Genomic DNA, 20307 nt, shown 5'->3' on the forward strand with positions numbered 1-20307 from the left:
AGTGGCTTGGTCAAAAGAGGTAACATACATAAAAGTATGTTGAGGGGTTATTTGCTTTGGTTAGATCTGTAATTCCATTATTCTGTCTGAGTAAAAGGTGCATGGAAAAGAAGTTTAACAGCAGAGCCCGAACCACAGATTCTCTGGAAGGAGAGGATTAGGCAGAGAAACCATCTTCTGCCTAGGCTGAGCTGGCTGAGGGTGGAAGCAGAAGCTGATTTCACAACAGCTAACTGTGGCTGATTTAGTGGAAGTGCTTCAGCTGGGGCTATGACACATTCATTAATGGAAAATACATAACTATGTTAGTATCAAAAGCTCAGACTTTTCCAGTCTTCTGAAGTAATTAACAGCTTCATTGCTTGAACATGTCTACTAGTACTATTGCAAACCAATCATTAGCATGTAGTAATGCAGTACTCTTGCCAAATCCACTTAGAAGCAATTGCAACAACCTGTAAAAAGGTAGATAACGTAGAGACCTGAAGCTGTTTATGTTTTGCTTCACCTGAATCAAAACTGCTGTGCTTAGTTTCTTAACCCATCCTTCTAGTACAACGTGCTGAACAAGGTGTAGGCAAATGAGAAGAGATGCCTTAGGTGTGAGGCTTTTCATTTGTGATATATATATTTTTTAAACCTCAGAATACCTTTTTACCTCACAGAAACCATGTTTATAATGGAAATTAAGGATTACAGAAAACCCCATCATCTTCCTGTGGAAGGTAATTAGTATGGGAAAGTAGAAAAAATGACCTGTTCTATATACAGAAATAATAAAGAAAAATGAAATCAATCAATATAGAATATCTCAATATATGTTGGATAAAACTGCTTAGTTGTGCCTGATTCATCATGAAGAAATTTTTATATTAGGATGACTAATAATTGCCTGAATGAATGACCTCCGATTTCATCAGCATACCTCTGCGGTTCCATGTTAATTAAAATGATCAAGGTAATAGAGTGGTTTGTACATGTGAGATGGCAGTCTGTTGACATCGTCCTATCAATACTTGGTCACAGGATGAGTGGTTCAAGTGGCTTGTGGGTGGCAGTGATCAGTAGGTGAGACAGCAGGTAGACAACGCTCTTAAACATTATTACTTTTTTTCACTTTTGGCTTTTCCATGGCAGTGAACAACATAGAAGAACATAACAGGTGCATATATGTATATATACATTAAAGTAAATTAGGTGGATTTACTTTTTCACATCTAAGCAAAGGGACAGTTAGGGAAAAGTTGTACAAAACTACGTATGCTATGTTTATTTGCCTATAATTTCATTTACACATCATCACAAGCCTAAACCTTTCATTTGTTGCTAGGACTTGAGTGTTGAAAATAGTTCCTTAATTATTTTGGGCACCGTGAACATTTCTTACAATCAGATTATTTCCTCCCAGCATAGAATATAGCTAGACATGTATAATATGTAATATAAATATGATAAGCAGTGTCACTAGAGCTCATCTTTGATTAAGAATTTATTTTACTCTCCTCTTAACAAGGATTGACTGGATCACAGGCCATTTCATTTAGGAGGCTGTATGTGAGAGCTTTGTTGATTTTTAATTTTCCTCCATTGATTTTCTGCATCCAGAGAGCACTTGTTCTCTAATGGCTCTCTGTGTTGGTGTTTGCTTGCAAATTGAAGTAAAAGATAAATGGCTTTCAGGGTAATACCTCTCCAAGGGCTTCCACTTGAGGGTTGGTGGCTGTTAGTAGAGCTGCAGTGTGTTCAGAAAAGTTCTGTGCTCAGAGAAAGACATTCCTGAGTTGCAACATGGTAAAATTAGCTTATTCCTTGCCCTGGTGTGACAACAGTTATCAAGGTGACTGATAATTCTTTAAAAAGGAATAAGCATTTTTGTATGAAAGTGAAATGCTCTGCACTTTTCTCAGTAGGCATTTAAATGTTTTCTTTATACATGCTTCCTCAACAACAACAACAAAAAGATTTTTCAGTAAAAGAAAGGAAGAAGAGGTGCTGGTATTTGGTTAGTTACGGACAAGTATTTGAACTGAAATGCGGTAAAGTTATGCTTCTGCTAAGATTGAAAGATTTGGCCTCTCTATTGGAAAAACAATATTTGGAAAAGACTATAAATTTAATTTTCAAAATCTTTCCCAGCTTATGAATCTTAAGCTCATATTAAGTGTGAATTTACTTACATTTCGATATTTCAGACCTGCTTAAATGCTGCTGCTGTAACACCTTATTGCATTGTGTCACTGTGCATTGTGTCTTGAAGCTGCTGCTAAAGGAAGGGTCCTGTTTCATGCTCCTTATTCATTACCAAGTCAGGCCAGGTTTCACTGTTTGGAAAAGGCATATGCTCTCCCTAATTCTGGAGTATAAAACCACGGAAAAGGGCATGTCAGTCTTGTGGAGCTCCAGGGAGATGATGCTGTGGATAGTGAGCCTCATCTCCAGGTGCTGGGTATCTCTTCCCATGGGCTCTTCTGGGAATGATTGCTGCTCATTGCTTCAGTTGTATTTGCATGTCAAGTAGCTTTATACAGTGCATATGCAGTATGCATTTTCATACATTTACATGTTAAAGTTAGGTGAACACATTTTTAAAAGTGTTCAGTTATTAAAGATAAACTGCTTGTCCATGTATCTTGTTTCTTTGTTAGGTTTTCAACTTTTCAAGAGTGTCCTGTAAAAATCAGTAAGAAATTGGCCTAAGGAGCCTCTGATACATTTCTGGTACTCTTTGTTTCTTATGGCACGTGCATTGGGCTTAATTCAAGCAGCTTCCACAAAGGTCTGGAACGAGATATAAATTCACATGTACTGAAGCAGCTTAACAAATGACTCTATTACCAAGCAGGTCTAAGAAACTAAAGACTTAGTCTGGAATGAAGAGGAGCTGCAGATCCTGGGATCCTTTCTCAGTTCTTTGCTCAGTCACTCTGTCTCCCAGATGGATGTTAAGGACAGTATTTCTTATAGTCCCCTAGCCATGCAGTGCCTGGCATCAGTAGGAATTCAAAAGCTGGAAGAATGGAGATCTGAATTTCAGGTTGGTTTCTACATTCTGGCTTGGTAAAAAGTTTAAGCTGTTCATGTTTGGCATTAAGTGCGTGCATGATGCCATTGACTTCAGTTCAGCGCATAAGGTTAAGCATTTGCACAATTGCATTTGGGAACTGGGGAATAAAATGGAATGCACAAAAAATTACCAGAAGAGCGGGAGAGCAACCTCTCCATGTCTTAATTTATAAATGAGAAGAGTAGATATTTTCCAAGCAAATGAAGTCACAGTTTTACAGCAAAATGCAGTTTATCTAAAGCCTTCCATTAGCTTTTTTTTTTTTTTTTTTTTTTTTTTTTAAGCCATAAATTGCTGATGGCTGTATGTGCCACAGGGCACACAGAAATCTTTTGCAGAAGACTTTGTTTCAAGGTTTTGGGGCTTTTCCTTCTAAATAGCTAGGCTTATTACATCATGTTCTTCTGTTTTGTTTCCTCAGTGCAGCTTTCAGGGTGACCTCTGCTGAGATGAAAGGACTAAAACTGCTGTGAATTTTCCTGTTCCTGGAGCAACATCTTCAGCAATGATGGGCAGGCAATTCAATGCTCTGAAAGCAATTGCACACTCCTGAAAATAATCCAAAATAGTCCTGACCAGGCCTGGCAGAGTTCTTAGTTTTCTCTGCCCTTCCTGTATTGCTTATGAATCAGAGCATCAATGTTAAATTGTAAAATGCAGGAATATATGTAATGACCATATTAGTTTTACAGCCTGAGAAAAGGTGTCTTATTTTTTTCTTGAGGAATTAAAGGAGTACTGTAGTGTATTTACATTCCTGGTTGTCTGTTCAGTGGGGGCTCTTCCAGAAGAGCTTGAATTTGGGGCTCTGTTTCTTCACTGCCTTGCTTAGTGTCATTTAAACATGCAAAGTAGTTTAAAGTGCTGCCAATAGTGAGGGCTGGATTTAAGCTTCTGTTACGAGAAGCAATAGGAGAAGGTTGTAAGCAAAATTAGGCAGTTTCACAATCCATAGGTTAATCCAAGTGCTTTGAAATGAGTGTGCTGTGTGTGTCTGTTTATCAGCAAGAGATTCTGTAGGAGTTTTCATGGAAATGAGCAAGGGTACTATTAGGGAATGGTCCTGGAATAAGAAACAGGTTGATAAAATAATGAATGTTTTCCATAATAGTTCTTTTTAATAAGATGCCTAACAAGGGAGTTGAGGGAGGGCATTGGAGTGGTCTGAAACTGAAAATCAAGCATTTTTATGGAAATAGCCTCATTAAAGCTGCCTGTTAAAGAAGTGCAACTGTTTTTCTATGAACAGGATATTCATTCAATGATTGAAATATGGTTCTTAAAAAATACATCCTGTCAGATTTTTTTTTTTTTTTTGGTCTAAGTGTTTCATGAATGCTATTTATAAGCAGTCTAGAAATATTGGCCCAGAAAGCCTGGAGCACATCTACCTGCTTTATAGTAGTCAGGTAATACAATACAGCCTACAAAATAAAGGTTTAATTTATTACCTTTAGGTATATTACTAATACAAATCAGTAAATAGATAAGTGGTTCTACACTGCAGCATGTATTGTCTAATGGTGATGAACCAGACACAAGCTGGTTTAAGTTCTTTGCATTATTCATAAGAAGTTAAATGAACTAATGACTTATTTTACAATATATTTTACAATTTATTTTTAAAGAGCAGTTCTAATCAGATCACTCTGCCCTCAGCTTCGTCTGCTTGAGCAGGAACCTGGGCTGGAGACCTCCCGAGGTCTGCTGGGCTCTTGGGGTTAGTGAATGACACACACGTTCAGAATTTAGTTCCATGGTTCTTTCAGTCAGAGGTTATGATTTACTTAAAGTGTTTTTATTTTATATGTCCATTTGTTTATCTGGAATTCAAGACTGCTTATGAGTTGAGTTTTTTTTTTCAGGTAAGTCGAGAAATATGAATTGCACCATTTATGTTTACAATCTGGTTATATATTGTAGAGTTAAAAACACCACGAGAAAGGAAAATGCTATGAAGCATGCAGTATAGATCCTTGAAACAGATCCTCTGAGTCTTAAAGTCACCAATTTCTTACTGCTCGTGGTATGAAAAAACATTGGTTCGATTCTCCAGTTGGTCACAGGTCCCATTTTAATCATTTATTTCTCGTTTCCTTGATATCCATTCCCCCTTGTAAGTATCTGAACTAGACTTTTTGCAAAACTGTAGCATTTCCTTCCTCCCCTTCCCCTGATGGGGCAAAGAATTGGTGCCTTGTTAGACTGAGAGCATCCTGATTTCTGAAGGGATGGAAAACTATGCTGCTGTAAGCAAGATGACCCAAGTTCACTCGGTTTTGTTGTGTTATGTATATTGATATTGGTTCTTTTGTCGCTTGGCTGACTTGTCACTTAACAACCTCCCTGATTTGAAGTCTAAGTGGCACGCTGGAGACCAGTTGAACCAGAGAGGCACTGGTGATCTATTGTGTGGGAGTTAAAGATGTATGAAGCTGTGGTTTGCAATTCAGTGAATGCTGCACAGTTCTTGTGGCAGATGCCATTAGTTATGGTTTCCCTTCAAGCAAAAGGTTTGCAAGTGACTTTGTGCTGAGTTCATTGGTAAAACAGAAAGCTGTAGTACACAAATAGGGTATTCACTCCATTACCGAGCAATGCCCTCACCTGCATATTTTTTTTTATTTTGCATAACATTACATACTTTGCTATCTATTGACAGGGTTTCCCTCCCTCCCTCCAGGTTGTTCAAACAAAGACATCAAAACATGCCAAAGATTTGTATCCAACCCCTGGCAAAAGTGAAGGTCAGGTGCTGGAACACAATTTTTCATGGAAAAGGAGACACAGTGAGAGGTAGAGGGAATTGAGGCAAGTCACACACCATGTGTGACTGAATCATGGATGGCTTGCAGAGTGCTGATTGCATTCCAGTTAATAGTTCTGGTTCACAACCTTTGGTTTCTGAGTTACTTAGGCATATATTCTCACTGTGCAGTGCATGAACTGCTGGGTCTTTTGCTGTTGACACAGAGTATTGAAGGTAGACTTGTACAGAATCTTTCTTCCTTCCTTCCTTTCTTTTTTTTTTTTTTTTTTTTTTGAAGTCTTTTTTAGTGGAGGCAAGCTGTGAGAATCTCCAAATCTCCAATGTGCCTACAGGTGAAGTGCATTCTGTACAGCATATTTGGTGACCCCTTTCAGCTCTTCCAGTAAACAGTGGAGCACGTATTGATGGGCTTTGTGTTGGCATTTTCATCAGGTTTCTGAAGAGGCAACATTGCTGTCTAGATCAATAAAACTCAGTTAGATTTACTGATTACACTATTCCCTTTTCCCGAGACAAACAGCAAGTTAGTAATTGCACAGCGTATTATATTTTCTACCAGCTATACCCAGCCACACCTGTAAGTTTGCATATATTGTAAGGCAGGGTTTGAAGCACTTCAGATCTCTTTCTTCTCAGCTGTGAGCTGATGGACTTCCTTTAGTGGAAAAGGAGAAACATGCTTTTCATAATCAGAGTCCACCACTGCAGTCTTCAGAGCAGTGACCGTAACATGAAACAAATCTGAGATTTTAAGAGGTTAGGTTGTGACGGCTGAGTGTGCTATCTTAAAAAAAGAGGTGAACTATTTCAGTATAGCATACTAATGCATACTAATTTATAGTTACAAATTAAGATACTGTAGTATGTTCAACGGATCTACACTATCACTGTTTTTATTTATTTATTTATTTATTTTCTGGAATGCAAATTAACTTTTTGTTATTGCCAAGACTTTGGTAGGAATGTTAGATGCATATCTCATATCTACTATTTTCCTGTATATTATCAGGCATGTAAGTTTGTGAAATAGTAGGTTTCCAGCACGCATAAAAGCTCTGGACTTAGTATTAAGTGTAAGGGTCTCTTGAGCAAACTAAATGCCAGTCAAGAAAACCTGATGTTAAAGTCTACAAGTAATTAATTCATTTAATCAAGCCTATCTGTATATCTGCAAACCACTGTGCTACATGTTAATGGGCAAGTCTCTTCAACTGTCTTTTTTTCTCACTAGGTTTGGTAAAGCAGGTACATCTCCTCTTTGAAAATTCAGGTCATGTACAACTCCTGAGGAAAATACATGCTAAATAACGCAAAATAGGTAGATGAGAACTTCCATTCCCATAATCACATTTTCTCCAGAATTGCTGTTGCTTTTTAGTAATCTGTTTACTACTATAAGAGTGCTGCAATTACTGGACTAAAGTGTACTTACTGAAGGACTTCCTAACTATCTCTGAGATATGTCCTCCTTTAATTTGACTACCTACTAGGGAGTTAGAGATACTCCCTCACAGCTTCCTTACTTCTGGAGCATAGATTTTCAGTTGACACAAGCAGATAACGTTTCACTGATAACACTACAGATTTTGAGCCCTGTCTTTGCCATGCCCTCTCCTGCACTTCTGTTGCTGCTGCTGGAAGAGGATCTTCTCATCAGCCCTCAAAATTTCTTTTGTTAAACGTAACTGCTTTACCCTCCCTGTTGCGGGGCGTGCAAATATCATATACCTGGAGAATCTGTGGGAAAAGCAGGGAAGGATTCAGTGATGCTGAATTGCCCCCTTTTGGGAGGTTGTGTCTCTTCAAAAAAAGTAATGTTGATAGTCTTGGGGCATGATTCTCCACTGTCCTCAAACCTGTTTAATGACTTCTAAAACTGAGAGGTAAAGCTCCAAATTCCCTCTTACTCTTTTAACTCAGTAACAATGCAAAATGAAGGCACCAGAGAAACAGGCCTGTTTTTATGCTGCAGAAAGCAATGATTTGAGGGCCCTAATACTAGGCTTAATAAACGTTCTCAAGGGTACAAGCAGCCTGAATTTCCCAATGAGTATTTTATTAAATTTCAGGCAACCATTTCTCCAAAATTATCATCTTTGTTTTCTTTGAAACAGAATGACCTGCAGCTGAACTGTGCTAAGACACAGGTTTAACAGAATTATCCCAGCTGCTAATAGAGAGTTAGAAAAAAAAACAGGTGCTAGATTCATTGCTGATATAAATTGATGCAATTAGATGGCATTGAGGGGAGTGCTGCTCGTTATAGGAACCTGAAGATCTGGTGGTTGGGGCTTTTCTGAGACTGATGAGTAGCCTGTAGCTGCTATTTTCACATGTGCTTTGTTGTTTTGCTTATGGTGAGATAGTGCAAATACTTGTTTTTAGTCTTAGAGATTATTTTCTTGGAGTTTGAAGAGTCTCCTGAATTTGACCTATTACAACCACTAATGCTTACTAGCTCTTGAAGAGCACGATGTGCTGTCTGCCTGGCTGGTTATGAGCCAGCCTCTCAGAGATACTGAACCTCCCTAAGGTAGGCATCAATACATGGGATTTCTTTTTTCACTTAACAGTATAGATGTGCTTAAAAGGAAGTTCTATTTTCAAGGAAAACCGTGCTGTCTCTTTGAAGATATTTACATGTGAGCAGTATCTGTGTATCTGCATCATGGTCTTAGCCAGTGGTTTGCAGGTAATTAATATTAAATAAGGGAAAGAAATTGGCAGCTTCATGTTTTCCAGGTTGTCTACTGCTTAGGGAGACTATACCTGTGGCTTTCTTCATTAGATGAATCCATCTTCTGTAGAAATTATTATTTTTAATATTAGAAGTCATCAATGAAAAGCTTAATCTCATTATTTTCATGTGGTTTCCTCGTAGTGCTCTTAAATTATAAAATCTACGGGAGATGGCTGCAATAGAAGAGAGTCACTATCTAAGTCCAGAGGGATCTTCAGAGAGAAATGCTAGGCTGCTTTTGTCCAAAGTTGTGTTTTTCAGTATTTATCTATGATAGTGTAATTTCTGTGATGAGTTGAGACTTCCTTCTTTGTTTTTTGAAACTGAAGCAGTAATTTTATGTTAAAGGTGTTACTTCAGTAATCTGTGCTTACTCCTGTATGTAGAACTAAAAGCCTTCAAACGAAATAAAGGAAACTATGCTGAAGATATTTTCAACATCTTTACTGTTTTGGATATCTGAACTAACATATTCTCAGGTGATTATTGCCTGCTGTTTTCTAAAGTAGGGACTGTCTTCAAGTGTGTATACGAGATTGAGATATCAAATCCTTTATTTGTGACTGCCTTTTAGGTAGCATATTGAACCTAGAGGGAAGGGCTAAAAATGTTAAATGATGTGTCCTGGGACGCAGATATGAATTTTAGAGGCAGCATTAGGATTTGGAAAAACTAGCACCCTTCTTGGATTTACACATTTTGGTGAAAAAAATCTTGGACTCTTTAAATTTTCTTGCAATAGTTTTAGATTTTTTTTCTTTAAAGACTTGTATGTGCATATACTTTTTTGAAATTGAAATTTATGTTTGTCTAAATTACTTCCTTCCTCCAATATATACTATTCCTTATAACCAAGGGGACAAACCATTTATTTGTAAGGTAGGACCGTATGTATTTCTAGCCTGTTTTGGTCGGGTTTAGCAGGTGGAAAGGGGAACTTATTCCTGCCAGGTGCGCACACTCTGCAGCACCAGCAGGTGAACTGCTGGCCTCTAGTGGTAAACAGGGAGCAATCTGGGAGGTGGAATGTGTCTTGCCCAGAGACATTTTGTGTTATTATTTCATGTAAGATACACCAAAATTTGAAGCATGAGTGAGACTATGGCTGTTATTTATTTTGTTACATGAGTTATGTTCGGTGTGGTTCAGATAATCTTGAAATGAAATGCTCTTCATTTTTACGGGTGTAAATAAAGCTCAAGCTGTGTGTGATCACTGGAAGAAAGCAATTCTTGTAGTGAGAGCAGAGGGAATATGCAGTCAGTATCTTGTTTCTGTAATGAGGAAATGATGCTGTCAGTCTGATTTTGGTGGAGAAATAATGTCATTATAAAATATGTAATCCTGTGAATATATTTATTTATTTTATTTTTAAGTGGTTTTATAAAGAGATAGGGCTCTCCCTGGGCTGTTTGGGTACTTCTCTTGTTTTACAGTTAATAAGGAAAATAGTATAAAGGCTGCTTTGTTGGCCTACAGGTACATGCTGTGTGACAGGGCTGATGGCAGATGCTGCTGATATGACGAGCTGCTGCGTTCCCCTTATTAGCACATCACTGAGCTGCTGTTCAGTCCGTCAAGTTTTGTAGTGGTGCTCGTGTGAACTCTCCTGATTAAAATCTAGTTGTTGTCACCTGAAAATTATACCCAAAGCATGCTCGATCTGTCCAGCAGCCTCTAGGACAGATGATCATTATAGCAATACTGTAGAGGAATTCAAAGAAGGGAGGAAAAAGCAAACATTTCAGGACAGTTAAGAAGAAGAAAAACCCTTCATTAGCCCGAGATGCAATTAGCATGGAAGCAAGACATTTACTAATTTGTGTATCTTCAGATGTTTTTGCATTGCTTTAACTTACTATGATAAGTATGAATTAAAACTTTTCCATTGCCCAACTTGTACTAATACTCAATGTAGTTACTTTCAGCTCAGTTCAGTCCTTTTTAAAGGGCAGAAATAATCTGAGCCCTGCTCATTGAAAATAATGCAATTCAAAGGTAGAATCAAAGGATTTGTGCTAAGGCAAAACCAGAATGGAATCAGATTAACTTGCTTTGAGTTGAGTTTGACTGACTCTGAGGTTGCTCTAGCATTTTCGGGTTAGCTCAGATTAGCTGCCATTCCTACAAGAAGGATATTCCCTTCTGTAAGCCCTCCTTCATCCTCTTTTTGCTCCCTCTCCTCAGTCACTGGAGTGACAGAAAGGATCTGCTTACGCTTACATGGACCTCAATAACAGTATTTGCCAAACATTCTTTGGCAGGACATTTTGTGGTGACTGGAAGTTTCTCTTTTTGTATCCATTTACTCCCTTGTTTGCCTATTTGGGGGCATCTGAGGCATCTTCTGAGTTTCTGGACGCATTTTATCCAGCAGAGAAAGGCATAACAGACTGGGAAATTCTAGAAATATAATATACTTCTCTCCATCAAAGATGGTTTTCAGCACAGGCTGCTCAGCAACAGACCAATGGCTAAATTGTGCAGAGCCTAGCTTTTCCCACTGTGGGGTGACTGCATGCATAGGATGTGACGGAAGGAAATGGCAAAAGCAAATTAAAACATCAAAACCTGCAAGAAGCTTTAATGGCTAGGTGTTTACCTTGTGTTCTTTCTTTGAGTCTTTTTCTGTAGAAGTTGTAAGTGTTGCCTCTGAAAACTTCTGTATTTCAGCAGCTCTAAAGCCTCTTGGTGCTTTCCCCCAGTGTCCGCACCTTTGAAGAATGTGTGGCTGTACTGTAGCTGCTGGAAATCAGTCTTTGTGTTTGTTTCTTAGTGCTGTTCTCCTCATTCACAGGGAGCAGTGGCTTGGAAGAAAAGACTGATGCCCCTCCTGGCATTCATAATAGGATTTCCTTCCATTTACAGGCCCTTAACATTACTTACTCAGCTGTGCAGGGGTTGATGTCAGTGAATAGCTGGCTGAGTCATTTTTGAGTTATTTAATGTGTTGAGAATAAGCCTGCAGCTGTCAGACAAGTAACATCGACATAGGCTTTTTCTAGTTGCAGCCATTCTTAATTTCTACGCTATATTAAAGCTAAGCTAATAATAGTACTTTGGGTGATGCTTTGATGGGAAGCCTTTGTAATGTGTTTATGAGGACTAAAGAGGCCTCAGTAGTGTCATTGCACCTCTAATGTTTCTGTTAAACTGGAGACTGAATGAATAGATGGTGCAGCTTGTTGTTTTGCTGGAGATACAGTATCTGTGTATAGGTCTTTGCAGTGAATTAGCTGTTGAATAGGCACCATAGCTGTGTTGTCATAGCTGAATTCGCTTCTTTTCTTTCTCTTTGACCATGGTTGCTTAGTGTTTCAAGTAGAAACTGGATTGTTAAAAGTGGGACAAATTTAAAGACATAGGGTACAGATGCTGAGTTCCTTGTAACACATTAGAACTCATCATTAGCACTCATTCCCATCATGGTGTTGTGTGGTTTTTTCTTCCCCAGACATAACCTAGCATTTAGCCAAAGCTAATCAGAAAGGAGGAGAGTGGTACGACTATTTTTGCTGCTTTTAGACAATGTACAAATGGCACCTATTCCTAGACTACCATGCAGCAAAATAAATAGAGCCACCTCTGAACTATTTGGTGACTTGAGAATGTTAAGAAGAGTGACAGCAATGAGCTGCATCTGAGAAGAGCAGGCAGTCATGGTAGTGGAGAGATTGATAAGGCCACCATTGTAGCAGAGCTATCTGTCAAATATACCTGTGCCTAGAGAACCAAATCCCTTATTGCTTGCTGTGACAGAATCAGGGAAGCTATGGTGACTTGGAACATGTGAGAATTTATTTCAAATGGTATGTCGTCTTATTAACATCTTTTGTTTAATGGTATAGAATGGCTGATGTCTAACCTGTGTGAAGAACCCATACTGTCATGGTCAAGAAATAAGAATAGAAAGTTAACAGTAAATACAATAGTTATTATAAGGCTGTAACCCTTTAGATGTCATACTGATTTTTGTCTTAAAATTATGTTCCATTAGATATTAACTGAACATCAGACCTTTCTTTGAATAGTTCTGTATTTATTATCAATAAACTAATAAATACTGAATAATGTGTTGATTTCTGTGGATATCTTTTTTTTTTTTTTTTTTTTTTTTTTTATGTGCAGGTGGAGTTGCAGTGTGAGAACTAAATGTGTTAGAAAGTATTTTGTCAGGGATTATGTTGTTTGCTTTCTTGCTTTTCCTTGCCCCTTGGGGTCTCTCTGTGGAGCAACTTTTCTGTATTAGGTAAATTCTATTTCTTGTATAGATGAGCTTGAAAACCGTTTTGAAAGAAAATGCTCTGTGGATTGGGTTTTATTTCCTTTGTTCATACTGAATAAGGCCATAGTGGAAGAATTACATTATATGGCATTGTTTAGTATCGATAATTGTGGCAAAAAACACTTCATGTACTTGAGAAATTTATTTGTCCAAGTCTGTGAAAACATCAAGGGCACCACAAAGAAACAGGCCAGGGTAGCTTGAAAATGCTCTGAAATGACTGGAATGCTTTGGTCTACTGAAAAAGATTATGAGAAACTTAAATATATAGCAGTGCAAAGAAACGAAGCTTGAGGTAGCCTCTTGTTGCCTTTACGTAAATCTCCATGGTTAAGGGTGTAAGCTAGCATTTGAAGTCCCCTGGCAGGAGACTCAATGCATGTTTATTTGTTATTGACCCCCTGTCAGTTTCTCTGTAGCACTTTCCATCCAAGCATTTACCCCAAGAGTTAAACAAGTTAATCTGGTGTCTGTGTTTTAAATATAGTGAAGCTGTAGCCCAGGCAGGTTAAGAGACAGGTCTGGGGCTGCCCAGTGGCAGGAGGCAGATGCAGAATGCAGCTGGTGCAAGACTCGCTTCTGTCTTTGCCATGCTGAGGTATGCAGGACATACAGTGGTGGCAATCACCACACCTTCTTCCTTTGGGTTTTTGTTGTCTTCTGATTACAGAATATCTCTCAGTGTAGGACAAAACATGTCCTTCATGTTACTTCTTCACAAGGAACATTGTGGAGACCATGAGTGAATGTTATCCTGTGGAAAATATTGTCTGTAATCTCTATATATATAAAGGGTACCTAGCAGTGGCAATTCTCTGTCCACATCTGCTCCTCCTTTTGAAGGGAGAAAGGCAATGGGGCCAATGCTTTGTATTCCTTGTGACCCTATTTGTCCACAGTGTTATGTAAGGAGATAAGCTCCTCTCTCATATTCTCTTTCCAATTTTCTTGCATGTTTTGCTTCTTTTTTCCCCTCTTTGTTTATTGTCCGGTTGATAAACCTTGAAAGCAATGTGTAAGAATAAACAGATTGTCCACTCTCTGTATCCCTTACAGACAATAGACTTTGATTTTATTTTTTTTTTTCTTGCTGCTAGAAATGTCAAAATAGTCAGTGACTGGAAAGCTACTGCTCCATGTAACTGGAAAATGTTGACACAATTTTTACTAGCATCAAGACTCTTAATGAGCAACTGTTAAGGGACAGAAGACCAAAACAAATAATTGTATTGTTCATTGCGCTTACCCTGTCAGCTACAGTCCTCTTCTGAAAAGTAGAACAATATCTTTATGATAATTAGAGATGTAAGATCTGAGAGTCTCTTCTTACACTTGAAATTTGTAATTACCAATCATTCCGAAAACCTGAATAGGTATTTTGGCCACAGAGTGTTGAGAGCAAACTTGGCTCAGAGCCATTAATGAGTCACTGGTAGATCGGTGTCCTAACCTTGTCTTGGCCTCCATGCCATTCACAGTTAGTGTGAATACCTTTGGATGATATAACTGAATAGGATGCCCCTTCTGGAGATTTCTAATGCTGGAATAGCTGCAGCCCTTTGTCTAGTACAATGATATTTGCAGTGGCAGTGAAACAGACACATTTTTAGTAGTTAAAACAGTGAATAATGGAAGCTGAGGGAAATAGTCTCACTTCTCTTTGTGGGATTTAAGTGTGCAAAGTCTATTAATGCAAATGGTGGTAATTAGTTTAGACTCTGCTAGTACTCACATGTAAGAAATATGCAAAATCAGATAAAATACGTACCTTTTTTTTCACCAGGATTGTCTGAAAATTAGCAAACTGCTGTTCTAGATTTTACTAAAGTGGGTTTTGTTTTTAATGAAAAAAATAGAGCTATCACAAGCTTTATTAAAAGGACACCCTGGTTTATGTACTGTACAGCTGTGGTGCTTTCTGCTTTCTCTGCTGATTGCACTGTCATTATCCCAGGTATAAAGGCTGTTCATGTGTTCAATGTGTTCTCTACACATTTTTTTTTTTTTTTTTTAAATACATGGACCTTTAAAGATAGCTCTATGCAAGAATTAATTATTGGGATGGAGTCAGAAGGGAATGCTGGAGTCCAAATTCAGGTTCTCCAAACATTTGGTTGATGAAAGAACTTCAAGAGGTCCTTGTTTCAATGAGAAAAATATTTTTTATATGTTTCTCTCTCATTACTTGTTCTATTTGCTAAATGGTACTTCCTGCTTGATTTCTTGATGATGTGATGATTTAGAAGAACTGCCGACTTGAAAAAGGCTTGGAAATTGAATTTGCCTATACACATGCAGAATATTTATTTTTTTTCTCTTGGATTTATTTTGTGACTATTATTGCTAAGGGCTTAATTCTAACAGCTACCAAGGGCCTGATTCTAACAGCTACCACCTCTATTGGTCTTATATTTTTATTACAGCTTTACCTGTAGAAATTAGATTAGAGTCAAGCCTTGTAGTAACAAGGACTGACTTGTTTGCTCCTGAATTCTTCAGTTGTACGTCCTCATCTCTCAAAAGGTCACATGTTCTGTCTGTCCCTCAGGTTTTTAACAAAGTGAGAACCTTTAGATGCATTTTGTGTATCAGCCTAACAAATAATATTTGGTTATGTACTTAATGAAAAAGATTGCTTGTGGATGCTCTCGCTTTACTTTCAGTTATCTGTGCTCATCGATCCATGAGAGCAGTTTAATTGGACTAAAAATGAATGTCTATGGATGTAGAAAAAATAAGTCTTTAAACTCGTTTATAGCACTGACACAACTGACTTCATAGAGTAATTTAGGAAAGGTTAAAATGGAGATACAATGTTCCATGTGGCTGCTTCCTTCAAAACTCACATTTAACCTGCCACTATTTTTAAAATCAAGAGCTGTGACAATGAGTTGATTTGTTGATGAGAGTTCTGGAGGCTTCTGGTAATCTGTCTCTGTGTACATACATTGCTTTGATTTACTGTGAATTTATTTCAGCCACGCTTATGACAGCAAGAACTGGCCATGAAAGGATAAGAAATGGCCTTAACTCTTACCCAAAAACCAGAGAGAGTTATTGACAGAGCTTATCTCTGTCTCTTAAATAGCTAAGTGGGAAAAGTAGACTTTGTTCTGTTTTGTTACAAGGAAGTGGTTTCTTTTTTTTTTTAATCTTGAATATAATGTATTGCTGAACAATCAGAATCACCAGCTGTGTTTTCCAAATTGTGGAATTCAAGACATCTATTTGTATGCATGTAGGGCAGAAGGGTAATTGATGTTTAGGTCAGTACCTTTAATGGTCTCTCAAAATAACATAGTAGTAGTGTGATCTGATTGTTGCTAATCTCATTTCCTGGTTTAAAAAGTGTTTGAGATTTTTGGCTGCATTTTCTGGCAGTCTGCTGAATTGCTGGGTGAAAATACAGTAATTTAGAACAACTCACACTTCTTTAACTCAATTTGTAAGTGAATTTCTCAAAAGGCTTGATAAAGCCTTTAATTACAGGGTAGCTCAAAAAAACTATCCACAGGACAATGCAGATACCATTTCAGTCTCAGCTATATTACCTTTATGGCAATCACTCTTAATGTCAGCTAATGAGTATAGTGTTGAGGAGAGAGCAGGTATTGGCAGTATAACACAGCTGTTGCTGCAACTATAAAAGGTCATTGGATTTTTAAGCTTTCAGTTAGCAAACAGCTACTTAAATGGAACTGGGAGTGATGTTTCAGCCATCCAAACCAACAACAAAGCCTTCTTTAAACAGTAACCAAATCACATTTAGGATTTTTTTTTTTTTTTTTTTTTTGGCCCTTCTCTAAGTGTGTTATGGTGCTTACTTTTGAAGCTGAGACCGAAACAATCACTCTGAAGTCAGACATGATTTCCAACTCTTCAACCCAGCTCCTAACTTGGGTCTCCTGGTGCTGTTTTGACATCTTGTCTGTTGGCTTGTGCTTTCCGCATTAGTGGCACATGTCCAGTGTTTTTAGCTTGCTCCTGTATTATAGTCAAAGTAACGAGTATTGCTCATCTCGCTTCCTGCTAGACCATGCATTATATTAAAATCAGTTTTTCTATGTTACCCTTAACTTGAACTTGAGGGTTGTCATTATAGTTCAGTGTTTGTGGCTTATTTAACATTGTATTTTTAAACACAGTTATTTGTATTCCTCTGTTCTTTGTTTGCAATCACTGAAAGGAGACAGTAGCCCTGTCTGACCAAGTGCATTGGGAAGGAGGAAACGCTGCTTGTTAAACAGGACCTTTAGTTTCCTATCATTTAGGAACAAGATAAATTATTCAGCTAAGCTTGTTTGTTATTTAAAGAATGTAATGTCCTGATATAATTCTTTGATTCAATGATGTGTAAAAATGAAAACTTAAAATGTTTGCTACTGTAGTTTTGTGATCTTGTAAATAGTAGGCCAGATCCAGAAAGCAAATATTAAGATTAATTACGCGCTACTTATCTAGGAGAGAAATTCACTTCTAAATAATAATGTGAATTTCTCTCTTCAGCTTTAGCCATCCAGAAAGTTAGGCATTTAGCATACATTAATTGTCAAAATTAATTGACAGGACAATAGCATCTCAACATGATGCATTGTAAAACTGGAATGAGAGACAGCTGGAATGTATCATTGAATGCGGAAAGAGCTGAGATGACCAGCTTTGTCTAGAGACTGGGAATATTATCACTGAGAGACAGGTTTTTAGAAATAACAAGTGGAGAAGATTTTAGAAACTGGCCTTTCATTGTCATTATTGACTTCTGCTTTGTGTGTGATCACTGTTAAAACCTTAAGCATCTAATCCTGTGTTAAGTTTGCATTTCTAAATCAATACTACCAGAGGAGAATTTTGCTTGCAGAGTTTATTCCATGTTTGACAAACGAAAACTATTAATGAGGAATTCCTAATTTCCATCTACATTTCTGTTATGCATTTAGCTTAAATGATAGATTTATGCTACTGTGCTTCGTCATTCATCTTCCTTTCTTCTAACAGAAATTATCGTTATTGTTTTTACTTACAATATGTTAAGTGGACATTTTTTGTCACTGTTATCAATTGATATTTCTTGGTGCACCAACAGGCATGTTGAACACCTCGCAAAGCAGTAGAATATGACTTCTGAACCTGGGGAATTGTGATGAAAATTGGTGTAATGAGGGTGTAGCAGTGACGATAGTAAAACTAGAAGTGTTCCTATATTCAGCAAGATTATAGCATACCTGGAGGTAAACAAAGTGAACTGGGGATATTTGTTTTACTTTTCTTAGTTGCTGGTCTCCTTGCAATGCAGATCTTTTGTCTTTGGAAAAGCTATGTCCTTTCTCAATTGAGTATGTGTTCAGCAATAAATTACTTGAAAATAAAAATCATAATTGTGTACGCGCCAATGAAAAATGAGTCTTGAACTCTATCTCTACTTAAGTGTCTTCCCTCCTAAAAGTAACTTGTTACTGCTTTTTGAAAATGTAATAGAAAATGTGCAGCAAGATGATGTGACACCATTTTAAATAGTCTTTATTGTCCATGGCCATTTCCTGTTGATTTAGAAGGATATACATGTTTGCTGCATATTCCTCTCAGAAGGGCTCCATCTCTCTTTCAGGACTGTGGTGATATTAATGTTAAGAAGGTATTCCTGCAGACAAGACAAATAGAAGACAATAACAGTTCTGTCTAAGGTTAATCAAACAAAGATCCTAAAAATATGGTGGCCTCTTGATAAAGGTAATTCTGTATTTGTAGATCAAGACGATCTGCAGATCATTTTGAGCATGTAAGGATTTGCAGTAGGCATTGTCATTGTTTTAATAGGGTATAGCAGTACATTGTCTGTAGATCAACAAGGTATGACTGAAGTAATTCCTCTAGAATTAACACTCAATAAAAAAATCCCAGTAGGATTAATGAAGAAGGGAGATCAGTTATAAAGGATATCTATTTATACTTTTAACACTTCTGAAAAACTGAAAAATACTTTGATATATTTGTAGAGCTTGAGGGTCTTCCTCAGTTGCATAACAGCACATGGCTTCTGAAGTACACAATAGATGGACTACATTAGTGTGGTACACACCAGATTGGCAGCAGGCATGAGTGATGCTCATCTCCTTTCTGAAGCAACTTGTCAGTCATTCAATTTAGCAAATATGTGTTTTCCACTGAGAGTGGAAATACCAATGTGGTACCGGGTTGATGTTGAATACCAGATACCATGGCTCTTTCAGCAAAGGTAGTTTTTTGTTTTTGTTTTTTTTTTTTTTTTAATTTCACTGTCACTAAGATTGTAACCTGCTGAATGTGCCTAACAATTACAGACTTCTTTAGCTGTCAGCTGTCACTGTATTGCAGAAGCTGGAGATTTTCATTGGCACTGTACATGACTTTGAAATCTTCTGGGGTGAGCAGAACTGCTGTGTTAAAGTATTGCTAATAAAAATGTAAATACCAAAAGATACATTATCCAGGGAAATTCAGATCTGCAGAATGTGCAGATCTGTGCTGCAAACCTTTGTGAGGGAGAGCAGCAATAGAGATTTGGGTATTGAGATGAGCAGCACTGGCTTTTGACTCTTCAAAGTGTCACAGATGGCAGGGAGGCAAATTAACAATTCTTTGAGAAAACAGTTGTGTGTGTTACCAGGCTTCTGACAGATGGGTTTCTGCAATAAGGCCTGCAAGCTATAGTTTCCACTGCTGCTGTTGACTTACGAATTCAGGGGAGTTAGTGCTGGATCAATAGGGATTTCAGAAGGCTTCAAGGCTTATACTCGGAGGTGAGTAAGTGATATCCTTGGGCATTCAAGAGGTTACTCAGTAATAAATCAGGCAAATAAATGAATTTATGCCACAGTAGTGATATTACAGAATGAACTAGCTTGGAAGGTACTGTTTTTTTCCTGTCTTTAGCAAATGCACGTATGACCAAGATTTGGTTAATTCAGTTTGGTAACTGGATCAGCAGTTTCTGTGGCAAAAGCCTGACTACCGGTAGTGCTGATGACAGAAGTGCAGATCTGTTACCCTTCTGAAGAGCTGAGAGGCTAACCCTTCCTGTCCTGTTTTCTGAGGTGCCATCGCTGATGGTCCTCTGGCTTGGTGGGAACAGCATCTTGTGGTTCTGCCACACCTGTCCTGTGGTGCATGCATTGAACCACTCTTGTTCCTGGAACGGAGTGGAAGAAAAGACTTTCAGGAAATGACAGTACTCCAAACTGCTACTCTTTGATTAAGAAAGAAATAGGAGGAAATCTAAATCCTTTCTCTGCAGACTTTTTTAAAAAAAGAGACCAGCAAAGGGTCTCTGCTGTACACATGGATGCATATGAGATCCTCTTACAGGAAGAGGAGAAGGCAAGTGCATGCTGATGTTCTAATTTCTTTCTCTCAAGTTTCTTTTTTTTCTGGATGCATTCAGTTATATGATAAAGAAAAAAAGCTCGGATTAA

At 37.8% G+C, this 20307-nt stretch overlaps 1 protein-coding gene across 1 annotated transcript in view; it reads left to right on the plus strand.

Annotated features, from left to right (window-relative positions):
* SORCS2 (sortilin related VPS10 domain containing receptor 2) overlaps window positions 1–20307 on the plus strand; it is a gene marked incomplete at both ends in the record, with an annotated part of 543493 nt that overhangs the window by 327673 nt on the left and 195513 nt on the right. The window lies entirely within an intron of this gene.

Source organism: Netta rufina (assembly GCF_964035555.1).
Source record: "Netta rufina genome assembly, chromosome: 4".
In the NCBI taxonomy this organism is placed as follows: Eukaryota; Metazoa; Chordata; class Aves; order Anseriformes; family Anatidae; genus Netta; species Netta rufina.